Source organism: Aptenodytes forsteri, unplaced genomic scaffold, assembly GCF_000699145.1.
Source record: "Aptenodytes forsteri isolate BGI_AS27 unplaced genomic scaffold, ASM69914v1 Scaffold227, whole genome shotgun sequence".
Classification (NCBI taxonomy): domain Eukaryota; kingdom Metazoa; phylum Chordata; class Aves; order Sphenisciformes; family Spheniscidae; genus Aptenodytes; species Aptenodytes forsteri.
In genome coordinates, this window is record NW_008795365.1 from 3,108,051 (window position 1) to 3,113,729 (window position 5,679).

Here is a 5,679-nt window from a genome sequence, read left to right on the forward strand (position 1 = left end):
GTTGTAGGCGTCCCCGTGCGGGGGACGCGGGCAGGTACTCCCCTACCAGCCGCCGGGTCCCCCAGGCGAAGATCCCCTCGTTCGGGGGAGCTGCAAGGGGGCCCGGCAGAGCAGAGACCCGGCAGGGCCTGGGCGGGCGCGATGCCATGGCTGGGCGGGAGAGTCCGTACCGCAAACGCAACGGCTTGTTGGGTTTGAGCTGCCGCGGGTGGGTGATTCACCTCGCGGAAACGTCCGTGGGCTTTAGGAAGGGGCAGAGCAGGCTCTCGGTGGAAGGAAGCACAGAGCAGCACACGGGCCGCTTGGTCCAAAACCAGTCGCGGTGTCGGTGTCCGCTTTGTGGTGGCGGTCTGCCGGCAGAGAAGGCTGGTGGTGGTCGCCTGCCCCTGTCCTGTTCGTATGCCTGGCCGTGAAATACTGAGTAAAGTAGATGCAGCCTCACCTTTATGTCTTCATTTCATAAACTAATACAAAGAGTTGCCATGAACAAGTACTGCAGCAAGAGCAAGACCTTGAGAAGACCACTCGATGCTGAATTGTTTTGGTTAAGAATGTTAGGAAGCTCGTGAAGAAAACAGAAAAGGCTTATAATTATACTTGTATTCATAATTTAGCTATAATTTCATTGTTTTAATGGTTTAAAGTAGTGATTTGGCGGGACGTTTTTAGATGATTGGGGTATATGTTTTAGTCATTAATATATGTCTAGATGTCTTGGGAGTAACTATAATCTATTTAACTTTCTGTATTTTGGCAAATTTAGTGTTAGTTCGTGCTCCTTTTGAAGCAATGAGCTTTGTTATTAATTTAAATGTATTATTGTTGGGCCCACAGTTAAGCCTAGTCTGCATTGGCCAGAGAAACAAAATAGAGCTGCCTTTTTTGGCTATAACTTACATTTTGAAGGCTCACGCTAAAAAAAAAGCTACTTTTGTCTTTCATTTAAAAAGTAGCACCTAAGATTTCTGGAAATGACTGAGGTGAAGATAGCCAGCCACGTTACTGTGAACCTTCCTCTGTATGACCCCAGGCACTGACCTGCAGAAGTTATGTGTGTAAATAGGTGGGCACTTCAGGACTCTCATTTAAAATTACTCCTGTTTGTAGAATCAGTGTATCAGGTAGGATTCAATTTTGCAAATATTTAGGTTTTTTAATAACTATCTACTTGAGAGTCTGCTTCAGAAACCAGACTGAGGGGGTGTGTTACCCACCTGACAGCGGTCACTGAGCTCAAGTGAGTAAGCACAGAATTTCGTGATCAAAGGCAAAGATAATGTCCTTATTGTTCATGTGGGTGAGGAAAATAAGAAAACTCAATTGTGTAAAAGGGGTGGGGAGGGGGGGCTTGACACGGAGGCTCATGAGTAATCATAGTTCCTGAAAGTAGTCTTAAATATGAGTGTGGCCTCTCCGAATCAGCTGCTACTTAAAAGTGCAGATCATGTGTCTGAAATCACAGCAGGCCAGGAGGTGTTACTGAAAGCAGACCCTGAACATTCAGCCTTTCAGCCAAGTGTCCCACCTGCTAGATCACACTATCTGCTGTGATATTTATTTTCTAGTATTATTTAACTGAGAAGTTACTATGCTACTCAAAACTCCATTTAAAAAGAATTTTAAAAAAACACCTTAAAGAAATAACAAACAATCCTTATCTTTGTTTAGATTACTGGAGCAGCATTTCAAGAGTAAGTAGGCCTTCCATGAATAGTTTTACTTTGTCCTGTAGTTGTCTTCAGGATTAAAATTAGAATAATATTTTTTCATGCTTGTTTATAGTTACTGTAATTTCCCTATTATAATTCCACTGAAGTGTTGTAAAGTAATTGGGTTGCATGCATTGTGTGGAGTTGCTTGCATTAAAATTTTAAAAAAAGAAGAAAAAATATGAATGTTTAGCTTAGCCCTGAGGTGTTTTAGCTGGCAAAAAAACCACCAGGTCTAAAATTTAGATTTGTCCTACCATGACAGGTCCATTAGGGGAAATTGGTCCATCTACCTTAATCATGAGAAGTAAAAATGTATTCCATTCTAGTTGCAGATAATAGAAGCAGCAGTAGTCCAACAGAAATACATACATGTAACACATTTTTCCCAGAATAAAAAGAGTTAACTTGTATTTACATAATAAAGCATGGAAGCAAATTCACTATTATGTTGATATTCTACACTGTTTATCCAGTATTGGTATCCAGACAACATACCAGCCACCACCAAAGTTCTCAAATACATCTTTTCCTAAACCTGACCCACCAGTTCAAAACATTGTCGGACCCTGAAATGGCAGAACTGTGATTTAAAAAAAAAAAAAACCTGAGATGGAAGACTGAAGAGAAATAATAACCCATTAATTTAAATGGACAAAAATTACTATCTAATGAGCAAGAGTTGCACTTTCTTCACTAATTAAGGCTGGAAGTGTTTTTATATCAGCAGTTTAGAAAATTCTCCTCTTTTCTGCCGTTCCCTACTCAAGGTCATCAAATTTTACAGCCTTCTTGTAGCCTCTTTTAAGAGACTATGACATAGATTGACTATATGAAGCTCTGGCAACATCCTGTCCATGTATCATGTATTTATCTTAGCTTTGGTTATTTTCCCTCGACATTCATTGCAAGCGTGGTTTCAGGAAATACCCTCTTCAAGTCATTTTGTACAATAGGCATACACCAGCATAGCGTATGTTTTGTTCCATCTTACCTTCCTTATGTTCTTGTCTGGCCACTTCAACATCCTGATTTTCATGAAGGAGAATGTTTTGATCTGTGGCTGATTGTGTCTCCAGTCTGTATGTTACAGAGAGATGGGTTAGAAATTAGTGAATTTAACTTTCCGTTTTATTGACATTACAGAGCACCGATATCAACTCCCACCATTTGCAGCACACAGCTGTGTTGAGTTGTTGAAAACATCATTAGCAATAGCATCCTTCCAAGGTACTGTAGTTTCTTCTCTTGTCTAAGCAATTCTACCTCCGTTAGGAAAAAAGTCCTGTCATGGGTTTATAGAAGGTTTATAGAGTTTCCTTTTAACTCCCATCTTGCTCACGACTCTCATCACTGTTGGTTTGCAAGATGTTAGGGGCCTTATGCACATGTGAGGTACCGCTAGGCTGCATGTTCCCTCTCCTCTCATCCATCAAGAGTGCAGATAGAAACAGGCTAATCTCTGACCACCCATGATGCAGACCAACGTTATTTATTCTACTGTCAACCAATGTGATGATTATTATGGCAATCGTATATATCTGATAAGATGGGCATTCCTTTCTGGCACTCCTTTACAGCACAGGCTTTACCCAACAAATTATTTTAGTATGCAGCTGTATGCTTTTTCAGTGTTGCAAACATTATATTCTGTGGCCTTTTTTTTTTTTCTGAAGTGTTCCATTAAAAATTTGTGAGTATGAGATTAACAGCTAGCCTCCCCAGCCTTTGAACTGAACTGACTCTTGCAAATTGCAAGGATTTTACACTGACGCTTTTTAATAATCTTCTCCCACAAATGGGTCAAATTAGCACACAGTACTACTTAATTTATGCTTAAAAATAGGCACTGTAAAGCATTTATGCTATCCATCTGGCATGTGCTCTGACAAAAAAAAAAAATACAGCTGAACAAGTTTGGAGAATCATGGAGCTACAGAGATACGGGCTCATTACTGTATTTGGTACAGTCCAGCTCCTGTTTCACCTCACTGTCCACAGGTGATAATTGCCTGTACTCTTTTTTTCTGTCTGTCTCTCTCTCCCCCTCTATATCCCACAGGTGCTAATACTTTCTTTTTGCCCATACTATCATCCTCTAGCTGGGAAGCATAATTAAGCTAAATTCAGAGAAGCTTGTTCCCCATCTGTAACTAATTTAAAGTTCATAGCTTTTCTTTCAAAACTGAAGGAAGGCTTGAGTGCTTGTTGATACCAGTTGATTTAATAAGATATTATATCTTCCTTTAGAGCTCAGTTCACATATAAAATATTCAATACTTTCTGATACTAATATTTGCACATCCTCATGGACTTCATCCAGCCCAAGGGCTTTACCAGTTCTTATTTTATGTTTTTCTAGCATGTCTTTCCTCTATCAGAAGTTGATTCTAGTGTCATTCGGGTTGCCTATTCTCAGTTTTTTCCTTTGGGTCACTTCTCTCAAAATGTTTGTAGACTTCCCCTCTCTTATAATATTATAGAGTAGTAATTAAGTTTGCCGTGGATTACAGTTTAACTGCCACTGTGTTTCGTTTAGTCTTATGTTCCCCCTCCATATGTGCTATTTTCATCTTGTTCAAAATGTTGGCCTGACATTTTTAAGTGGTACTCATTTGTTTCTCAAAAGTGAAGGCATATAGAACATCCGCAGCTGTAAAAGCCTGGAAGAGCTGCATTCACGCTTTAGAGAAGGAAAGTAAAGATGAACAGCTTCCAAACATTTCACAATTAGGAAACAATGCCATGCCCTGTTCTTGTCCCAGAAGTAGGACAAGACCAAATGAACTCTGCCTTTTTTAGGAAAGATCTGCGCTCCACGGCCCTGCATGTGGTTGTTCCCCGGAGCAGGCGGCCTGCCAGGCTCCACAGAGAAAGAAGGTAAGTGGTGGTGTAGGCATGGGAGGGAGCAAGATAAGGGGCTGGAGATGCGGAGCAAAGCTCTGAATTTTGCTCCTTGCAATCTCTGTTGCTGCAGAGCGGAGTTGTTAGTCAAAGGCCCAAGATAACTAGGACTTGTTTAAGACTTAAAACTAGGTGGTGTGAATGTTGTCCTCAACTGTAATTCCTGGGACTTACCAGCAGTGGAATTAAAACTAAATTTTAGGAACACCATAACTGCAGGGCAGACATAGGCAGTGCCTGCACAGCATGCAGTTCTTACACTACATCTGGTAAACATTTAAGGTGGTAGTTCTGATCTGTAGAGCAGGTCTGAACAGCATTGAACGGCAAGGGACTGGATTTAGCATTGCTGTGGGTCACTTCTAGTCCTGTGTTCATACGAGCTGAATTACCAGCTTTAAAAGATTGGATGTGGATAAAGAACATGGACAATGAAAATACTTTTATTCCACATGTATATTGATACGAAGAAACGTTAAGACAGTTTCTAGTCAATTCGCCATGTTTCACCTGAAAAGTAACAAGCTAAACTAGTATTAAAAATATAAATTGTTTACAGAGTTTTGTTTGTACTTTTCTCAAACCTTTTACTTACCAATACAGTTATGAATGTTATTTTAGTCGCATAGTGCCACCTCCTTGACACCTTTCAAAGCATTAGCTTTTCTGTAATACTGGTTTCTGGCATTCTATTTTTTTCTTGGTTCTTAAACATGTAAATCTTAGCTGTTCCCTTAAGCAAATAAAAGGTAAAATAAGTGAATGGCTAAGCAAAAAAATTGTAGAAAAAACCTTGGGGGGGGGGCTTTTGTCACAAATTGAACAGAAATAAAGATTAAGCAAAATTATTTTTTAATCTTGCTGTGCACAATCCCGCGTTAGGCCTTACGGTCCTTGAACGCGTCCGCGAAGGAGACGCGCACCTCCCGCCCCCGGGGCGGAGGCGAGCGGGGCCCGGACTTGCCGGGAGCAGCTTGAGGGAGCGATTCACTCGGCGAGGGCAGAGGGGTCCGTGCCTCCCTGCCTGCGGTCGGCTCTCGCCGCCCCCGCCCCGGGCGCGGCCCCA

General features: G+C 41.3%; 1 protein-coding gene across 1 annotated transcript in view; it reads left to right on the forward strand.

The window, feature by feature from the left end:
* Positions 1–2,876: 2,876 nt before the first annotated feature.
* PRMT9 (protein arginine methyltransferase 9) overlaps positions 2,877–5,679 on the forward strand; it is a 24,547-nt gene continuing 21,744 nt past the window's right edge. The window contains exons 1-2 of the mRNA XM_009280246.1: positions 2,877–2,939; positions 4,512–4,589. The gene's annotated coding sequence lies outside the window, so the exon portion shown is untranslated. The remainder of the gene's footprint in view (positions 2,940–4,511; positions 4,590–5,679) is intronic.